The sequence below is a fragment of the Candoia aspera genome, chromosome 1 (genome assembly GCF_035149785.1).
Source record: "Candoia aspera isolate rCanAsp1 chromosome 1, rCanAsp1.hap2, whole genome shotgun sequence".
Classification (NCBI taxonomy): Eukaryota; Metazoa; Chordata; class Lepidosauria; order Squamata; family Boidae; genus Candoia; species Candoia aspera.
This window is the reverse complement of record NC_086153.1, coordinates 10700748-10722962: the sequence shown is the minus strand read 5'-3', so window position 1 is coordinate 10722962 and position 22215 is coordinate 10700748.

The following is a 22215-nucleotide window of genomic DNA, read 5'->3' as shown; positions in this document are numbered from 1 at the left end:
GCAAAACCACCCTAATATTTTGTATTACTTCATGGACTAGCCAAAGACCAGTTGCAGCTACCTTATTAACTATGTTGCCTTTCACTGAAAGGCAAACGGAAATCAACAAATTAATGTTTATCCTGGCCTCACCTCCTGCTTTTTGGACTGTAGCTCCTCCATAAATCAAAAAACTAAGAGTAGCCCTCAGCCTGAGGAAATGGTAGGCACTCCCAACTTTAATTTGTCCTTTGCCACACAGAGCTAAGCAGGAGAGAAAGATGGATTTACTTGCCACTTTCTGGGAGGTTTGCAATAGATTGTTATGGATTTCTGCTTCTTCATTATTTAATAATAACAGCAGGCAAAGACCCTCCTGACTCCCAGATTCCCTAAACATTTGAGTTAAAATTAAGGATATCGGTAATGAAACTTTGTGCAGAAGAATGGTGATACTCAAATGGGATGACTCAGAATTCTTCCATTCTAAATCTATATGCTACTAAAACTCTTGTGTCTGTTTGTTTGTAACCTTTAACTGGGCAAAACAGTGCATCGTAGGCCAACAATTTTTGAACCAAGCGAGGACTCCCTGTATATGTATGTTAAATGCAGATGTTTGTTGGGAAAGGAGGGAAATCTCCAACTGGTTTCATTCAGATTAGGGAAATGGGGTGTTGTACGGGCTCTTTGTATATCTAGGCACGAAAATTACTGCAGACGCTGACTGCAGCCAGGAAATCAGAAGACGCTTAATCCTTGGGAGAAGAGCAATGACAAATCTCGATAAAATAGTGAAGAGCGGAGACATCACACTGACAACAAAGGTCTGCATAGTTAAAGCAATGATGTTCCCCGTAGTAACATATCGCTGCGAGAGCTGGACCATAAGGAAGGCTGAGAGAAGGAAGATCGATGCTTTGGAACTGTGGTGCTGGAGGAAAATTCTGAGAGTGCCTTGGACTGCCAGAAGATCAAACCAGTCCATACTCCAGGAAATAAAGCCAGACTGCTCACTTGAGGGAACGATATTAAAGGCAAAACTGAAATACTTTGGCCACATAATGAGAAGACAGGACACCCTGGAGAAGGTGCTGATGCTAGGGAGAGTGGAGGGCAAAAGGAAGAGGGGCCGACCAAGGGCAAGGTGGATGGATGATATTCTAGAGGTGACGGACTCGTCCCTGGGGGAGCTGGGGGTGTTGACGACCGACAGGAAGCTCTGGCGTGGGCTGGTCCATGAAGTCACGAAGAGTCGGAAGCGACTGAACGAACAAACAACAACAATGGGGTCTTTGTGTTTATAATTTTTTTGCTGTCTGCTTCTGCTTTTGCGGGGCATTGTCTTAATAAATTTGGGGTTGTCTTCATGCGTGTGCGTGTGCATGTGTGTGTATACATATGTAGAATTTTCAGGGTCTACTCGCATCTGGTAAGTTTACAGTAATTTACCAGATTCTCAAACCATTACTTGGAGTTGGACCTTCACTTGTTCCTTTGGGTGCAGGTGAAACAGCAGCCCCCTCCCACCTACCTAACCTATCCAGAATGAGAGAATATGCTTTTAAAAATAATTTTAGAGGAAGGTAGGTGAGGAAAAATCAATTTAAGAAACTTTTTCTGAAAAAAAAAGTCCTTGCGTTACATTTTGACCAGGCTATAATTGATCCTGAAGGTTTAGAAGAAGGAGCTTCCTTGATTGCTTATTTCTTTAACTTCACAAAGGAAGTTTTTTTAGCAGTGAAAAACTTTCCACATCTTTGCTTCCACCCACGGAGGGAATGCAACGAGTCAGGCTTCTTCCTGCCCAGATGTTTTCCCTTGCTTGCAAACTGGTACCCAAGTGTCAACCGAGTGTTCTTTTTAGGAGAGAGAAATCCTCTTGTGTGCATCCTGGAATGACTCATATAAACAATGGATTGCATTTTAGCTTTGCATCTTGAGCTTGAGAAGGAAGAAGAAATGAAACAGACTTCAGTTCCACCCTTTGGCTACCAGCTTCCCAGAAGCTAGCCTACTGGAAACTAGGACATCTCTACCAAATTGCTATTGCAAAAAAAACTAAATTTTCTGGATCCCCATTAGTGGACTTTGGATGCAGCAGACACAGGTCCTATCCAGTCATTCTGCTCTGAAATAAGAGACAAGTGCAATGCATCTGGAGGTGTCCAAACATGGCACTGGAATTTGCATAACACGGCATCATATTTACATCATTTGTGCAATGACATCAAATACTGGTTGTGATGAAGATTGGAACCAGTATACTTAAGAGGGTGGAGCGACAATAAGAATGTAATTGTCCTAACAGTCAGGAATCACGCTGAGACGAGGAATAGGTCTCTAGTGTTTATTACTGCTACATAAGACAGAAAATCCTAACAAACTGAAGAAGCGTGGGAAAAACCCAGACAGATAAACCCCAAAAGTTAAGGCGGGTCTGATCTGTGTCTCTTTGAATGGCTGCTTAATTCCTCAGTACTACGCATGCGTTTTCCCGCCTGGATAGAGGCCCCCTCCTGCTTGCCATCAGTGCTCATGACAGTAATTATCTGTTGCAAAGAAGGTCAGAAGTTATGTTTCTTAACTTTAATTTTCTTTTTTCTTTTCTTTTTCTTTAATTATTTTTTCCTCTTTCCTTTTGGTTTGTTATATGAACATTTCCAATAAATATAATTTTAAAAAAGAGAAAAGAGCTAAGATGGTGGTCCCAACTGCTCAGCTAAAGCCCTGTCCCTTTTTTATGTCCATTGCACATGCAACCTACATTAGAAATGGGGTAAGGTTGTGACCACACTATTATATTTATTTATTTAATAGATTTATATGGCCACCCATCTCAGACATATGACTCTGGACGGTTAACAATATTAAAAATGATTGCAGTTATCATCTTGACTTTTTTGAAACACAGCCCCCGTGGCTGCACATGCCTACAGGGAAGCCTTTGATCTTTAAGGCTCAAACCAACTTTTGCAAAACCAGTCTCCTAGAGTTGAGGTCCTATCCATTATAAAGTTAAGTGCCCTTTGTAATATCCTGACATGAATCACAGCATCAACATAGACTATAACACTCAACTTCTAAGAAAGCCCAGGAACCCAATTTAGTTTACACTAAATTGATCTTGAAAGCAAGAATAATAAAAAGTTCTGGACTATGTTCTGACTGAAAATAATGATGACTCATAAAAAAATGTAAGACCATCACATATTAGGTCTTCTATATCAGGCTTAATTTCCTCTCCTTTTGATAACATTTGCAATGAATTACTTATTTAACGGAGAGCCGAGAATATCACATAGTGACATTTCAAACATTTCTCCCTTGATCATTTGATATCATTTTCTCTCTGCTTCCTTTTTTTTTAAGCATTATGCTGTGGGCAGAATTTTAATTATAATAGTTGTGCAAATTATGTTTGTATAATCATATCTGAAAAGAGTCTGTGGATCAGATTTTCCAAGCAATTTATCTAAATGCAAGCCTTAAACTTTTCCCTTTATCATTGTCAGAAGCACTTGCCGCCCTAATTCATTTTTAAATTTATTGGTAAGACTTGCTTCTTCTCCCTGGCCAGACAAGGACAATCTACCTTTTCAGCAGGTAGTGTTAGCAATATTGTGGTTAACTGAAATTCTTCAGCCTAAGTCAAGTGCGGTTGTCATGCCCAACTACCTCCTTTTGGAAGTCAGACAGAAGTAGACAAGGTTTTGCCGATTGGTCCTCCTCTGGATATTACAAATTGCCTTATGCCAAATCGGACTACTTTTCCATCTAGCCAGGGACCAGTTGTCCTCACCCAAAGCTGAGGTTGAATAGATGTTTGTTGGAGATGTTTTAATCTGAATTCCAACATTTTGTTGAGGGTTGGACTCAGCGGCTCTGTGTGTGCTGTGCAGATGGAGTTAAGAAAGCAAACACAGAACAAATAAGGATAGTGAAGGTCTACCACAACCTTCTTCAGATGTATTGAGTTGGATTCTCAGAATTCCTACCCATCATAGCCACTGACTCCCAAAGAGTTACCACAATGTTTCCCAACCTGGGTAACCTCCAGATATGCGGATTTCAACTCCCACAATTCCCCAGCCAGCAAGGCCATTGCTGAGAATTCAGGCAGTTGGAGACCACCTGTTGTGGAAGTTGCACAGGTTTCCCTGTGCAACTTCCATAACAGAGGACTGTGTTGGAATCTTTGATGCCTTCTCACACAAATGTGTACTTGTGTGTCCAGTCCCTGAAGACAAATTGCTCTGAAAGTTCAGGAGTGATAGATTGGCAAGAGCAAGCAAGGGAGTTGGGATTTGTTGAAATGAAGATTCTTTAAAGCTCTGCTGTTTTTGCCCATTTCAAATTAGCTATGAGTGAGCATTTAGATCCCATTTTTTCTGGGGGATCGAACTTATGAAAATTCTTAATCTTTGTTTCACAAACAGAAGGAACCTGAACATTTGAAAAATAACTCTAACAGAAACCATGATGGCTAGTCTCTTGATCATTTCCCCCACCTCCATCCTCAAAGTAACAATCTTGCAAGAAACATGTTGCATGGTACGGTCATTGCCATGCAAAAGCATGTTCCTTCAGAGTTCTTGGTGCTCTCTGAGCTTGGTTGTTTGCTTGACCTGATGATTTTCCCTAGTTGGGTCATGAAAGGTCAGCAAGCAAACCACCAAGCTCGGAGAGCACCAAGGACTCCACCATTCAAACTTGAGCTAAAGATACTCTCTTCTATCAGAACGTTCCTTCAGGTTTAAGGCTCCTTCATTTTCAGCAGGAATTTCTACTGAACTTTACAGTGCAAGACATCGAACCATCATTTTATTTTCAGCAGGGCAGATTCTAGCCGAACATTGAGGGAAAACATCCTAACAGTAATAACAATCGAACCAATTACTGAGGGAGGTGATAAGCTCCCTTGTGCTGGATTTATCCAAGCAAAGGCTGGATGAATTTAATTTGGATCCCTGCATCAAGCGGGGAGCCAGACTCAGTGACCTAAATGGACTTTTCCAGCACTTCATGTCTATGAAATCTTTCTCTTACCAAGAAAGAATGCCAGCTAACCTGACCCAGCTTGCTTGTTACTGAGAATCTACAGAATCCCTTCCAGGTCGCCACAGCATGGTCTCATTAGTATGCTTCTCCCTTAGTCTAAAAAGGGGGAGAAAGGGATTTTTTAAAAATGGTGTGCCACAATGAGCACACTTGTGAATAAGGCAGAGATAGAAGAGAAAGCAAAAGGAAATGGCAATGCAATCACCCTTGTCAATTTGTCTCCTAGACTCATCTTTCAGCCATCCATACCTAAGCTGAATGCAAGCCCAGGCTGACTGTAATTAGCCCTTTGGCAATCCAGCTGTCGTATGGCAACAGATGTGCTGTTCTTATAACAATGCAAAACAAAAAGGTTTTCCATCAGTGCCTGGCTGGGCATGGGTGATCCGGCAGTTTATTCATCATCTCTTCTGCAAATAGCAGGTCCTCATGCTCTGCTGAACAAGAGAGGTCAAAAAGATCTCTTGGACCAAACCAGGGAGCTCATATTGTCCAACCAAGCCCTGGGATTCTTTCAGGCAACCCTGCTCCAGACTCATAGGAGAGAGGGAAGGTGAGACCCCTTTAAAAATGCAGTCCATTGGCCACATATGGCTCTTATATCCTATTTTGCACCCTGGGCATTCCCATATTGCACTGCCGAAATGTAGTGGCCAACCACCAATTTGGGTCAGAATGCTTTTCACTGTTTTCGGCTCAGAGGGGTGCAGTCAGATGTCTCAGGCTCTGACAAAAAGGCTTCACCCTGGTTTTAGCCCATTCCTGCTACCCTCCCAAGCTCCTAGGAAAAAAACATAATATAGGGCAATTCACACAAATGAAAAGAGGATGAAAGGTGGACCATAATGCTTCCTTAATAGAAGCCCAGGATCTACTAAACTCAGACAATCCCTACCCCAGTGTTTCTCAACCTCAGCCACTTTAAGATGGGTAGACTTCAAGTCCCAGAATTCCCCCAGCCAGTTTGCTGGCTGGGGGAATTCTGGGAGTTGAAGTCCACTCATCTTAAAATGGCTGACATTGAGAAATGTTGCCTACCCCAATAGAAGCCCAGACGATACTAGCTTGACTGTTTTTTTATTTCTGCACAGAAGTCTTGGAGGGAGGAGGGACAAGGCTTGCTAGCAAGATAAGGATCTGGCAGAAAAATATTCTACCCCCTCTCATGGTTCCCTTTTTGCAACCTTTGCTGATTTTAAGTCAGCTTTTGATCTAATACCAAGGGAGAGATTGTGGGATATTCTGAGACATTCCATGATTGATAAAAGGCTGCTGGCTCTTATTCAGTCGCTTTATTCAAATTTGTTGTTGTTTATTCGTTTAGTCGCTTCCGACTCTTCGTGACTTCATGGACCAGCCCACGCCAGAGCTTCCTGTCGGTCGTCAACACCCCCAGCTCCCCCAGGGACGAGTCCGTCACCTCTAGAATATCATTTATTCAAATACCTCCCTGAAAATTAGATGCACCCCTTGGGGACATTTATCTAAAGCTGTCCCAACTTACAGAGGTGTAAGACAAGGCTGCATATTAGCTTCATTACTTTTCAATTTGTATCTAAATCCAACAATTGAAGCACTTGCTGTTCCAGCCCATCATCTACCTTTTTTGGCTGATCATGTAATTCCAGCATTATTGTATGCTGATGATGTAGTTATTATGTCTACCTCACAAGTGGGAATGAGAAAAGCACTTAGGGCACTAGCTTTATTTTGCACAGATCAAAAACTTTTAATAAATTATGAGAAAACTAAAGTTTTAGTTTTTGCCCGACACCACTACAAGGTTCACAAATGGCAAGTAAATGGGACTCCAACTGAACAGGTGCACACCTATAAATACCTTGGAGTGCAATTTCATGCTTCCCTATCCTGGAACACTCATTTTTTGTACCAGGCAAGTGTTGCACAGCATACTGCATCAGCTATTATAAAATTCTATCATTCCAAAGGCACCCATTATATTCCTGCAGCTTGTAAAGTCTTTCAAGCTAAGGAAGTCCCTCAGCTTCTCTATGGCTCTCAGATCTGCTCCCTTGCTAAGCCCAATTCTATTGAAACCATCCAGAATAAGTTTATTAGAGCCATATTGATGGTCCCAAAAGTATCAAAAATTCCATCCTACGGGTAGAAATAGATATAGTTTCACTGGATGCCAGAGCATGGTTCTTTCTTCTTAACTTCTGGCTAAAGTTAATTATGTTGCCTATAGGTTTAGCCCCATTAATATTTAGAGATCATTTTAAGTCATCTTGGCTAAAAAAAAGACTTAGTCAAAATTAAATTGTTGGGCTTCTCTATGGAAAGTCTGTGCTCATTAGGATTTAATAATGCTAGAACCGCCCTGAAACAACAAATCTGGGATATAGATCTCCAAACAAAAATAAGTAAGGTGCTACACCCCAATATCCATCATTTTCTTCTGGAAGGGTTTGTTCCAGCTTCTTATCTATCATCTATTACAATTTTGAAATTTTGTAAAGCTTTCACTTTAGCCAGGCTGGATGCACTGCCCTCAGCAGTCCTTTTTGGATGTTTCAAGGGTGCTCCTATGCACCTTCGACTATGTCCATGTGGTGACAGCTCAGTAGAAACCCTAAGCCATATGTTGTTATATTGTTCCCTATATAAGGTTTCTAGACAGATCCTTATATGTCCATTATTAAAGAAATTTCCAGGCAGGGAGAGTGACTTCTATCTAATGTTACTTCTTTTGGACAAGGACCCCAAAATATCCACCAAGTACTAGCAAGAAGAGGCACAACAGGAAATCAGAATCCAAATGCAAGTTCCTTCAAAGGTGGAAAGACTCCATATTACCTACAATGGAAGACTGGATGGTAAAGTTGATGGAGTTGGCTGAGATGGCAAAATTGACAGCTCTGATTTGAGAAAAGACATTGACTAATTTTATGGTGAATTGGAAGCCCCCTTTGGACTTTTTACTTTTTACACAAAACACAAAAGAATGAAATTATGATATACGGATTTGATGATTAATCATATTAGTTGACAGTAGAAAAAATGGATGTTATGCTGTAATTGTAGAGTAGGAGTTTAATGTAAGTTTTACCTATATCTGTTGTAAAAGAAGTCAGGGGTTATTCCTTTTTCTTTGTCTGTTCTTTTTCTTTTTTTTCTGCCCTTCTGTTCTCTTTCTTTAATATTTTCTGTTAGATTTTTTCTCGTTTTAAAATTTAATAAAGTTATTTTTTTTAAAAAGGATCCAAATGCAAGCTCCTAACAGTCTAAGGATCAAGATGCAACTTCCAAGAACTCAAGAATTTTCAAGACAATACTGGGTAAAAACCAACAGGAGGGATGAACAAAGTTTTATTAGTTGAGGACTGTCTTTCAATTTCTTTTTAAAGACAAGAGCCACTCTCAAGAGATGGGTGAGGGATATTATGGAAAGTAGATGATACTAGGGATAAAAAAGAATGAAACATCAACCTATGTTTCCCTGCGAAAATGTTTGTTAATTAAAGTAAAAGTGTGTGTGTGTGTCTGTGTGTGTGTGTTGTACATGTGCATTCATGCCGCTGAGTATCAGCAGCAACTTATGCCATTAAAATTCAGTAATGTGATGAGGACTCAGCCCATACAAGAGCACCATACATATCTGTGAGATCTGTGGGGTGCATGGGACAATTTCTGCCCTACACAGTGTGTTTGCACAATATGGTAACCAGGTCAGGTCAGGTCAAGGTGGAGATCCAGTGATTGCATTCACACAATATGCTGCTAAGTGTGGTCGGTGTTCATCTTGATTAGTTTTTTGTGGTTTATTGAGCTGGGTGTACTCAGCCTATCCAATCTGGTGATTATGGTCTTGTGAGAACCCCCAATTCAGTAACCAGGGAAAACATGTTGTCTGAATACAGTTATAAAGTTCAAGTGACATTGAACCTAGATAAAACCACTACACACACGTTGTTGTTGTTGTTGTTGTTTCCTGCCTTTATGTTGTGCACTCAGTGTGGCGTACATAATGCTCCCACCTCCTCTTTTCCCCACACCGACTACCCTGCAAGGTGGGTTGGGCTGAGAGAGTCACTGACCCAAAGTCACCCAACTGGCTTCTGTGCTTAAGGCAGGACTAGAACTCACAGTTGCCTGGTTTCTAGCCACCACCTTCACCACTACACCAAGGTGCCTATAGTATAGTATAGTATAGTATAGTATAGTATAGTATAGTATAGTATAGTATAGTATAGTATAGTATAGTAATTATATAATAATATAAGCTGTTAGATTCCTCCCATGAAGCTGGAGCTTGCTGTGTGGAAGCATCATCACTTCAAATGAACACAGACTCCGCAACACCATGGGAGATAGGGGGCCCCCAAATAACCAGGCTGTTGTTATATTCTTAACCCTGGACATCTACTTAGAAGCCCCCTTCTTTCAATATTGAAAGTGATGGAGTTTTTAAAGGTTAATAAAAGAACTCCAAACAGCTAACAACAATCTTGCAAAGTAGCAGTGTGAGCCAAAACTTGCACATTAAGCTTAATTAAGTTCAGAAAATAATTCAGTCTTCACACAGTAGTTAGATGAAGAGGGAAAAAATGGTAACTTACATTTACATTTATTCAGTAGATCTGGATACCAGTAGCTTCATAGTAGAAAGCACTTATTCATCACTAGTTCTTTGTAGACACTTTCTGTGGAAATAGAAAGTCTGTGTCTAAGGGAGATGAAAGGATGAGAGCTGCATCCTGCAGCACCTCCTGCTTGCAGGTGTTCCCAAGAGGTAATGGAGATTGTTAATCCCCAAACCCAAGAAGGAGGGGGAAGTGGGAATCAGGTGACCCAAGTGACATCCCACAAGCACAATAGAGAGGTGTTTACTAGAAAGACCCCCTTATGCTTATGAGACAATGCTGAGTTGCCCCCTGATAATTCCAACAGAAAGGGCTTATTTATTTATTGAATTAATTAATTAATTAATTTCTATAGCCGCCCATCTCAACAAATGACTCTTGCTCAGAGAAATGGGTACAGGACAGTAGATGACATATCCAGAGTACCCAGCCATCCATCTAGCCATCCAACTTGGAAAGGGAGTAGGAAAGGAAGAAAAAAACCACATATTTTCATGTTTGATTCCAGTTTTTACTTATTCGGAAGGAATGAAATCTTTTCCCTTGCCCTGAAGAATGGACTGGTGCAAAGTGAAGGATAAATTAATCCTTCTTCATGTATCATTTAGAGAGAAGTGTTGGTGTGGTGGAGAAAATAAATGTAGCAAATAAAATGGAGGCTGCATCCATTTTCCTCCCTGGATGTAGTACTTATAGAAACTGTAGTGGAGAAAATAAATCTAACAACGAAAGGGAGACTGCACTCTTTCCCCTACACCTACTCCTGTTTTTTAGATATGACCAGGGAGAAACCCAGATCATCTCTTTGCCTAATCCTATCAGACCCAAATTGACCCTCCCTGCCCCCGGACAAAGCCCCCAGCCATCCCGTCTAACCAAAGAATACAAGCCTCACCCACCAGCTCACAGCACAGCCCAAGGGTGGCCCTAAAGAGGGAGCTGCAACACAGGAACAAGGTGAGTGAGAAACCTCAGGATTCCATCCTCAGTCAGGGACCCGCCCCCCATTATCTCAACATTCCACCTCCTTGACAAGGGACTTGCCCAGCTCTGCTGCCCTCCTGATTGGCCCACGTTGCCTAACAATAGAACTAACCCTAGGTAGACAGACAAGGACCTGCCTAGCTTCCCCAGACTGGCCAGCCAATCCAATCCTTAGGATTTCCCACCTTGTAGCCCCCCACTTCTATAAAAGTCTTTGCTTTCCCATTGTTCAGGCTCCCTCTTTCTGGTAAAGTGGGCACCCAACTACAATGAACATAGTTGCATGGTTGCAATAAACATGGAATAGTTCCTTCTTTTCGGGACTGTACTCTGTACTTCTGAATTTTCCATGACGTTGGCAACTGAGTAAAGTGTCCCAGTTGCTTGGTTTGTGGGAACCAGAACAATCATTTCCCGAGGAAATTGAGAAAAATAGAGAGAGGGAGAGAGATTTGGATCAATAAAATGCATCATTTTCTTTGCTCCCCAAAAGGAGTTTTAGAACTCATTTGTCAGAGCGCTTGGCTGGCCAGAATTAGAGATCCTTCTGATATTCTTGATTCTCTTGCCCTATTCACTTGCAAATAGCCAAAGCATCAGGTCTGGTCTTCCTATAAGGCAAAGAGAGAGGATAGCAATGAGGCTGAGAATATAATTACATAGGCTTTGAGCTTTGCCATCACACTGGATTAAGGGAACTACAGGTAGTCCTCACTTACCAACCACTTGTTCAGCGACCTTTCAAAGTTATGATGGTGCTGAAAATGGAGATTTACCACCAGCCCTCAAAGTTACAGCTGTTACAGCATCCCCATGGTCACATGAGCAGGATTCAGGCACTTGGTAACCAGCATGCATTTACAACTTTCACAGTGTCCTGTGGTCACGTGATCGCCATTTACGATCTTCCCTGCCAGCTTCCAATGAGATAAGTCAATGGGGAAGCCAGCAAGAGGTTGCAAGTTGCAGTCATGTGACATCACACTTAACAACCGCCGGTGATTCACTTAACGACCACAGCAGAACTGCCATCATAAGTCCGGCACAGTCACATGATGTTTCGCTTAAGGACCATGTCACTTAGTGACAGTGTTTCCAGTCCTGATTGCAGTTGGTAAGTGAGGACTACCTGTACCGGCTTGCTGGGAACTCTAAGGGTTACGTACTTCTGAAAACCACTGCCCACTTCCCACAAGAGATAGCAGAGTGGCGTCCAGGGTGGAAAAAGTAGTTTCAAGTATCTTCTTCCCCAGTCTGAGTGCACTGCAGACCCTGAGAGCAGTAAGGACTGTAGGAACCGGCTTCCTGATTGGGCCTGGATCCAATCTTCCTGTCTAAAAATCCTGGGAGAACTGAAACCAGCAAAGTCAAGTGGGTAAGGGACTCTCCATGGGCTGTAAAAGTGACAGCAGGAGAATTGTACTTTCAGACTTGCAAGGTTCTGTTAATATAGCCTTACAATAAAGTAGAATCAGCTTATCTGGTCGTATTTCCTGTCGGTAAGGCTGACAAGTTTGTATACACTGCTGGGACCTAATAGGTTTCCTCAAACCATCTTACCTATCTTAGATCTTCCTACACTCCTCATACAATGTGTGCGGCCTTATCAATGTTCTTGCCCGAGCCTTCCTCTCCCTCAGCCCCTTCATAGCTCTGCAGCTTCCAGGAACTGCCTCTAGCCCGTGGAATCAACTCCCTAAAGTCCCACTGTCATGCTCCCCTGATCAAATGTTCCCAAAACATCTGATTGGATTCATATGCATGAATGGAGTTAACACGTGTTAAGACTTGCAGGTCAGCAGAAGTAGGAGAGGGACATGCCAGGAGTGTGAAAGCATCTTGTTTAGACTATCTCTGGTATCCAAGGTCGAGCTACCAAGCTGTTGGAGACATCTGCAGGGAACTGAACTGACTGGCACAAAAAGGGGGGCTGCATGCCGAAGAAGGGGAGGGGGTTGAGCTCATTGGACTATTTAACTTGGGGAAAACACGGGAGCCTTTATTTGCAACTTTTTCACTGTACTGTGTACTACACTCCATTAAAGAGATTTCTAATCTAATTAATTATGAATCGAACTTAATGGCAAGCTGAGTAAAGCAGTCATTACACACTTGTTCAGAACTGTTGTAAAACAGTTGGTAAACGAGTGGTTGTTAAGTGAGGACCATCTGTATTGCACACTTTGCTGCATCAAATATGAGTGGAAATAAATGTATGGGAAGTTTCAACATTTAACATTTATCCAAAGTCATCCAGTGGGTCTGAAATGTCTTTTACATTTGCAGAGTCATTTGAGTTATAAGATATTCTTGTAGGAAATCATTCAGTTCACTTCTTAGGCATGGAAAATAAATTGACTGGATGTCCCCAAGATAATGTTCTTTTGAGAGTGCAAATCATATTTTGCCCCATTGAGCAACTAGTTTCATTAACGCAGCCCTTGCCTGTGGAAGAGGCAGAAAAATTAGGCTGAGAACATGAGGACTAGAAGGTTGCTTGATAATTCTGTTGCACCGGCTGCATCAGCTCTACTGTTATACCTTATTGCTAGCCAAGCAAGCAAGCATTGTTTTGCTACATCTCTCGTACTAGTCAATGTTGCAGAATCTTCTATAATGTGAGCGTGGTGCAGAGCTTGCAGTACTTCTGAGTGGCTTATTAGACTAGACTCCAGCAATGGATCTTCAAAGCCTCGAGAGGAAGTTCATGCTCAGAGTGCAAAATATGGAATAAAGGATTGCGAATACAGGAAGGCAAGTTCCAACTGAACCTTAGAAAAAAAAACTTTCCGTTAACTGTAGAGCCAATAATCTAGAGCAGCATTTCTCAACCTTGGCAGCTTGAAGATGTGTGGACTTCAGCTCCCAGAATTCCCCAGCCAGCCAGGCTGGCTGGGGAATTCTGGGAGCTGAAGTCCACACATCTTCAAGCTGCCAAGGTTGAGAAACACTGACCTAGAGAGGTGGTGGGGTCCCTTCATTGGATGTGTTCAAGTGTAAGATAGACAACCATCCATCTGGGATGTTTTGATTCAGATTCGTGAGCAGGAATTGGATTTGATGGCCTAAATGGCCCCTTCCAACTTTAAGATTCTGTCTTTGAGATTTATCTCATTGCACTGTAATGCATGATCATGTAGATCCGCTGAGCTTCATTTTTCATCTGTCCAACCAGCATTGCCAACGGTTAAGCAAGAAAGAGTTGCAGTTCAGAAATACTTCAAGGGCAGTAAGCGCCCTTCCCTTAGTGCAGGCTGTCAAAAAGAGTCATACAAAACTGTGCCTCAGAGATCAAAGGGTGCATAAAATTCTGCAGAGGAGTAAAGAGAGCATGTAGAAAACTCTATCATAGACGGATGATGGCTTTTCCAAAAGGCATGTCTTAGGGAAAAGACAGAGTCCAAAAGGCATGCATCACAGGAGAAATGTAAATGTAAATGCCTGTGAATTTTATATGAACTTCAGAAAAATTCAGACTGATGCAAAAATAGAACAAAAGTGACTGAAGCTTAAGAAAAATAATGGAGCACAGAGCAAATTGAAATATGCCCCATTACAGCTATGATTACAGCAAGATTCTTGCTGCATGCTGTTCTACAAATGTGAGGATCAGTGTCCTCCTAAATAGCATAAAGTACATGCCAGCCTCAGAGAATTCAGCATACAATGTTGCTGTGCAAAACAGTCTCAACTAGATTGCTTTTTTTCTCTTCCAGGATGTTAAGTCATCTATATAATTATGCAAAGGCTGGGTGGGGAGTGAGAAAATTGTGGTCCACCAAATTGAATTTCTTGCTCAATACCAGAAAGTGGATCTTTGGCATTGCTGACCAGCCTCTGCTAAGGTCCTTCATTGGGAGCACTTATACCATCAGCAGTTTCTTGAAATGGTCATCCAAAATCTATCTTCCTGCAACTAAAACATGTTACAATCTGCCCTGCCTTCTGGGGTCACAGTTAATATGTTTGTAAGAAACACAAGAGACATGAAGAGGGGAGGAAACACACAAATGACAGGTTCCTAATTCACGAAGTTCACCAGATTTATTTCTGCCTTTCCTCCAGTGGCACACATTGCATCTTCCCATCCACAGCTGTCCCACGACAACAATCCTCCGAGGGTAGATGTTGCTGAGAGAGAGTAAGGGAATGGCCCAAAGTAACCCACTAAGCTTGCATAGCGGAGATGGCCTTGAACTGCGTCCCTCCAGTATGAATCTGGTCTCTTGACCACTGCACCATGCTGTCTTCTATTTTTTTAAAAGTAAGAAAACTGAAAAAAAAAATAGAAAATACCGAGGAATAGAGAACTGATAGGAGCCAGGGTGCCAAGGCTCTTATGCAGCTTCTTGTTGTTAGGGGTCTGATTATGTGTTTGTTCCTCCCCCTCCCCCCTCCCCACTCCTCCTCCTCCTCCTCCTCTTCTCCTTCTTCTCCTTCTTCTCCTTCTTCTCCTCCTCCTTCTTCTTCTTCTTCATATTCTGCTTTGCAGGTTTGTTCCAACAAGTTGAGTGTGAAAAGCATCATACTTGGCTTAGCCCATCCGTACAAATTCCGTTTCCTTAGCAACCAGAGGATAGCTCAATAGCCCTGCCCTGTAAAAATCCAGTGTGATCTTCCAGGGTGCCTCATAGCAAAGCAAGGATACCGTCTTGTCATTTTATCATTAACAAGAAAGGGAGAAAGTAAGCAAACTGCACCTTGGGATTGAAAGCCTTCTTTAGGCCCTTTGTGATGCTGTTGAGCAGGGCTCACTATGAGAGCCATCCATCTTTTTTCTTTATTCCCTGCTTCTTCTAGGACAGTGTTCCTCAACCTTGGCAACTTTAAGATATGTGGACTTCAACTCCCAGAATTCTGGGCGTTGAAGTCCACACATTTTAAAGTTGCCAAGGTTGAGAACCACTGCTCTAGGAACAATGTCTTACACTGGAGAAGGGGAAGGTGACAGTGAATCTTGGTCCAGCTGTGTTGTCCTGCTTGTCTTTAATCTAACAATATTTTCTTGGCTTTTGGCCTGACCAGATGCTCCTGTATCATCACATGGAGACTGTTTTCTGGAAGTTGTGGACAGTTGCTTGAACTTGGCCCCACTCAGTGGCTTCCCATTTCCCATTCCCAGCTGTAAGAAGGATCATTAGACCTTCTCTCTGAGCTGCAAAACTCTGGACAATCAATAGAAAAATATGTCTAAAAGGAAGTGAGGAATTCAAAGAGCTTTCAGTATTGGTTTGCCATCATTCAGCGCTTGCATGGATTTGAACAGCTCAGACATGGTATGCCTGGCATTGATTACTTTGGAAAAAAACACAAACGGCTGTAACTTTTAAAATATTTTTAAACAGAATGAGATGAATTTGCAGGCAGAATTGATCTTCTGTGCAGTTGAAGCCTGCCTAGTTTCAAACAAATAAAAGGTACAGGGTACCTGGTTCTGGGTTCATTCATATCCAGATTTTTATTGTTATTTCAGAAAGTAGCTGGAAAATTAGAGCAGGCTATGCATGCCGCACTATTGGAACTAATTTTAAAAAATGATCTCGTAATCAGATTTCAGAATCATAGGAATGCAACTCAGAGGAAGAATCAAAAAGGATGGGGCAAAGAAAAGCCAATTTCCCCCTAGCAACAACTAGCTTGTTTTCATTTTGTGATTTAAAATTCATGGGCCAGCCCCCGCCCCCCCATTTTCCAAACACATAAGAAAAATGTTCTTAAATTCTCTTCTATTAAAATGTTCTTAATTGCCAGTAACAGCATTTTGCCAGTTTGCAATGGATTTTGTTTTGTTCTTAGGTTTTGTTTCAACGTTCACTCCTAAAAATAGGCAATCCATGCCGAAATTAAATGAAGAAAGGTTTCTTTCCTTCCTTCCTTCCTTCCTTCCTTCCTTCTTTCTTTCTCTCTTTCTTTCTTTCTTTCTTTCTTTTAAAAAAAACTACATGGGAAGGAAAGGAAAGGGAAGGAAAGGGGTGAAGAAAGAGGAGGAGAAGGAGGGAAATGAGAAAAGGGAGAAGCAGAAGGAGAAGGAGAAAGAGAAGGGGAAGGGGAAGGGGAAGGGGAAGGGGAAGGGGAAGGGGAAGGAGAAGGAGAAGGAGAAGGGAGGGAGGGGAAGTTTTGTAAACTAAGCAAGCCTTAGTGATGATAGATAGATAGATAGATAGATAGATAGATAGATAGATAGATAGATAGATAGATAGACAGACAGACAGACAGACAGACACACACAAACACACACACACATACACACACACACACACACATACACACACACACACACACATACACACACCCACACACATACACACACACACACACACCACACACACTTAATTATGATTTCCCTTCCCTTCCACACATGTAAAAAGTAGTGGGATTTTGATTGCATGGTTCTGGCCACCATCTTGACTTTTTGGACCCCCCCATGTGAACCCCCTTGGAGAGAGGAATGTGAGATAAGAAACAAAGCTAAAGGAGATGGAATACGCAGAGACAGAATGTCAGCCTTCCCAGGCAGACCAGACAGGAAACATGACCAGATGATCTAATTTTACTTTATTGTAAGGCTACCGTGACAGAATCTTGCAAGTCTGAAAGTATAATTCTCTCCCTATTTCCTTTACAGCCCAAGAAACTAGGGAGGGTCCCTTCTGAGCCTCTTGCTCTACCCACTGTCCAGCTGCAGGCTATGCTCTCTCTTATCTGGCATTTCTTGGCCCAGTCTCCCCAGGTCTTTCCCATACACCATTACAGGTGCCTAGAATAATCTCACAGGGGCCCTGCAAGATTTTCCACAGCTCCTCCTTCCCCAGGATGGACTGGGTCACCCCAAATAGGGCTACTGGCTGGCTTTCTGCAGACACAATAAAGCAGAGAAATAACTGTGCTCCACCACCCTTATCCCCACAAGGTAGTCCTTAAGAAAGTCATACCCATGGTTGGTTGGGTCCTTCTTTATTTTTCTCTAGTGGCGTTCTAGATGTCTCTTATGCCATTTCATCACCTGAAGCATAAATATGAAGTCCTAAACTGAGATGGAGGCCCTGTCAATCCCTGGTGCATGTGCTTATCAGCACCCCAGGATGCTTTCAGTCTGGCTGAGGGCATTGTATGCAGCCCTCTGGGTGGTGTGGGAAGGTTTGGGTGGCTTTTTGAGGGCAAAAAGTTTAAGATACCCACTGTGGAGACTCACCGTACCCACTGTACTCCTTCACAACAGTAGAAACTTTCTTATAATCTGGCCAATTTATTTTTCCTTGGAGATTCTCAAGCATCAACATGCATGGGAAACTTGGCTTTTAGGAAAGAAAGTGGGCATGCCATGATGTTTTTTGAGGAAAAAGATAGGGAATTACCCCAAGCAGGGGCATCTGTGAGGAGGTGAGGGTGTGAAAAAAAAAATCAGGATTTGAACTGTGCATTACCCTGAATCTTTGGGTAGCGTGGCAGTATAAAAATAAACTAAATAAAATAGATATAAATGGAAGGAAAATGTGTGCTTTAGTGTGGCTAAATTAACTCATTTTCTGAGTTTGTGCAATACAATGAACGTTAGATGAGTCAAACTGGCTAGGCTCATGCAAAAACGCCAAGCTACTAAGAAACCTAACCAAGATTAGCACTAAACAAGCTTTACCTGTATTGTGAATGCAGCCACTGGGCCTTTTAGCTGACCTGGTTAAGTGTACTGGGTGAATCAAATGTGTATGCAAGTGAATTTAAGCTAAGCAGCCAATTCCTTGGAACTGCCTGTCTCTCTTTTCATTTGGTTTAGAAGTGAGCAAAAGCCTGTCTCCATAAAACAGTTTTTAAAATGTGGTCTAGGCTACAGTGCCACCTACTGCTTGTCAATCAAAACAGGACAGCGCATATACTGGGACATTTTTCTTTTTCTATTTGGAAAGGCTGATTTGATTGGGATCTGAATTTTCACGTAATACCTAACTGGCATTTGGTTTTATCATTGTCTGTTGTCTTTTAATGCTGACTGTTTTTAATTTGTGGTCTTATGATGGTGGACCACCCAGAGTCATTTGGATGGGTCAGTATATAAATGCTGTATTTAATAATGAAACAACCAACAATTATTTCCTCTTCATATTTTGATCCAGAAAAATTCTTCACTTCAGCATTTCTAACCTGAGGAGATTTCTTCTAAAGTAGTATTTCTCAACCTTAGCAACTTTAAGATGTCTGGACTTCAACTCCCAGAATTCCCCAGCTAACATGTGCTAGAGAGGTTTGTGTGTGTATGTGTGTGTGTGTGTGAAAGAGAGAAAGAGAAAGAAAGGGGGCGGGGAGAGAGAGAGAGAGAGATAAATGGACATGCCACAATGGGGCCCAGTGGAATAACTGTATTCTACAATAAACTATGCACATAGGGAAAAAAGGTTTTTAAAAATTCAGAATATTTGTAAGGTTCAATCATAAATGGTATTAGTAGGATGCTAGCATAAAATTAGAATATTTTCATTTCCTGGAAGGGCAATCTTTTTTGCTGCGAGATGCTCAACTTGGCCACCACCACAGGGGCAGAGATGCTTTTCAACAGTCCTCAATTAATGATGGCAATTAGGACAGAAAATCACATGACCACACCAACTTACGACGGCAGTTCCTGTTGCCATCATTGAGTCCCACACGGTTGTAAAGTGCAACATCACGTAACCCTGATTTGTGGCCTCCTGCCAGCTTCCCCACTGACTTTGCTTGTGGGGAGCCAGCAGCGAAGATCATGAATGGTAATTGTGCAACCATGGGACGCTGCGACTGTTGCAATTGTGAGCCAGTTGCCAAGTGCCCAAACCACACTCACATAATTGTGGGGATGCTGCAATGGCTAGAACCTTGAGGACTGGTTGTAAGTCCCCTTGTTCACTGCCGTCATAACTTCGAATGGTCTCTGAACAAGTGGTAGTTAAATGAGTACTACATGTACTGGGAGAAGGTTCTGTATTTTTAATAGTAATGGTACCAGGATGGAAATTTAGATTACTGCAATAGCATCTTTCTTGGCATCCCTTTTAAGAAGCCCACCATTTTCTCTGTTCCAAGAGCTATATTCCCCAAAAGGATGTAGGGAATATATTTGTAGGATAGTGTAATGGTGTGTGGGAAAGACCTTGGGAGATGAAGCCAAGAGATGCTGCCTAGGAACGGTCAGATAAGAGAGAGCATAGCCCACAGCTGGATAGTGGGCGGGGCAAGAGGCTCGGAAGGCCCCCCCCCCTAGTTTCTTGGGCTGTAAAAGAGATGGTGGGAGAACTGTACTTTCAGACTTGCAAGATTGATGTCAGCTTTACCAGGTAGACCAGACAGGGAAAAAAAATCAGATGAGCTAATTCTACTTTATTGTAAAGCTACATTAACCAAATCTTGCAAGTCTGAAAGTACAGTTCTCCCACCATCTCTTTTACAGCCAGAGAAACTAGGGATGGTCCCTTCTGAGCCTCTTGCCCCACCTGCTATCCAGCTGCAGGCTATGCCCTCTCTTATATGATCGTTCCCAAAGCAGGACCTCTTCACTCTTCTCTGAAGGTCTTTCCCACATACCATTACAGATAGGGGTCAATAGTTTGGTCCATTGATTCCCAAATGTAGAATGAAGAAAACAAAATTTAGCAAGATGTGGTTCTTAAAGGCTTTCTAGTTTCTTAATTTTGGACTAATTCCAACTGGGCAATCACCTTCTCATCCTACCTGAGATCTCATCCTCATACAACACCTAAACTATCACCTTGTCCTGGAATATTTTAAGGGCAAGGATTACCAGCTGCCCTCCTTTGAAATAGAAAAACTTTCAGATGGTGCCCACTATGTGTGGGGCAGTTGCTAAAATGATGGATAAATGAGTTTTCCATATAAGGAACTTATGAAAGATGATACCTAGGTATTTAAAAGAAGGGCATTGCTCTGTTTGTTGGGCACTGATGTCAGCCCTTCGAGGTAGTCCAGACAAGACACACAAACCATGAGTACTAGCACTACCTTTATTGTAAGGTTACAGTAACAGAATCTTGCGAGTCTGAAAGCATTTCACCCCTCCCTTGTCCTTACTTTCCAGAAAACTAGGGAGGGCCCCTTCTGAGACACTTCCCACTCCCTTTTTCTTTTTGTGGGCTGAGATAGTTTTTGCATGATGGTTGTCTAGGCTGAATCTCTTCCTCCTGTCTCCCAGGGTCGCTCCCACATCCCATTACAATTACTCATCCATCTGTATTTGATGTTGGTAGAAGTAGTAAGTAATAAGACCTTTGTTTTATCGTAATTTGTTCTCAGTTTTTCCTTTTCACAAAAATCAGCTAATCTGGCCAACAGTCTCCTAAGGCCAATGTCAGTACAGGAAATGTCATCTTCATCTTCAGGTATAGAAGCAATCCATAGGTCTTGGATTAATCTGGTTGTTTTAGAGATTCCATAGTTTCATTTCCAGTCATTCTAGAATATATCCCCTTGCTGAATTGAATGGGTTGCTATAATCCCTTGCCTTTTAGAAAGACATTAAAAGCACATTTTAAAAAACACCAGGCTTTTGAGACCAGTTTTTCATGTTTATTTTTTAAATGCACATTCTAACTTTGCCTTGATTTATTTATTTAATTAATTCCACTTAGGCACCGCCTAACTCCAAACCGACTTATAATGAAAAACAAGATAAAAATACAATACAGAATAGAGAAACACAACGGGATCCTGTTGTTCTATAGAAAAACATTGACCAAAGCACATCCAACAAGGGGCTCCATCTATCTTAACCCAAGGCCTAGGAGAACAACTAGGACTTCTTGGCTTTATGGACCACATCAGGATGGGAGGCACAAGGATGTCGGGTGGGGGGGAATCTCATTCCAGAGGGCAGATGCCATGATAGAGAAGGCATCTTCCTGGGTCCCAATAGATGGCACTGTTTAATCAAAGGAACTGTAATGGTTGCCTAATCCCAAATACTCAGTCTCACAAGCCTGGGCTTAAAGATAACGGATTTATTAAAGGAATAGTATGCAAATACAGAGAAAGCTGAGAATGAGCAAAAGCGCGCCAAATACAAACTTAAAAGCCTTGCTTCCAACCCAGTCCCGCCCCGAGCGCTCGTTAGCAACCACCCCCTCCCAGATGCTAGCAACCGTTACATGTGCCTGGGAAAGTAACCTTGAACAGAGTTGCAAACCCAAACATACATTCCAAAGTAGCAAAATAAAGAGCACAGCAATAATGGAAAATACCAGGAAACGTTCAAGCATGTAATACACGGATTAAAGGTTTGACATGTGAAACGTTACGATGTTAACAGAACATCGAAACGGTGAACATGACATATCGCCCCCCTAAAAACAATGCTAAGGAGCCGGCTTGTCCGGATAGGCAGAGTGAAAACGAGAAACAAGGTCGGGAGAGCGAACATCATGACTAGCAACCCATTCAGGATGAGGAAAATGTTTCCAACGGATGAGATACTGCAAAGTGGAGCGCTGGCGGCGTGAGTCAAGGATTTCCTTGACTTCAAAGTGTTGCTGGTTATCGATCATAATGGGAGGTGGTGGGGTCGGCTGGGGATGCCAGCGGTCCGACGGCAGGTATGACTTGAGTA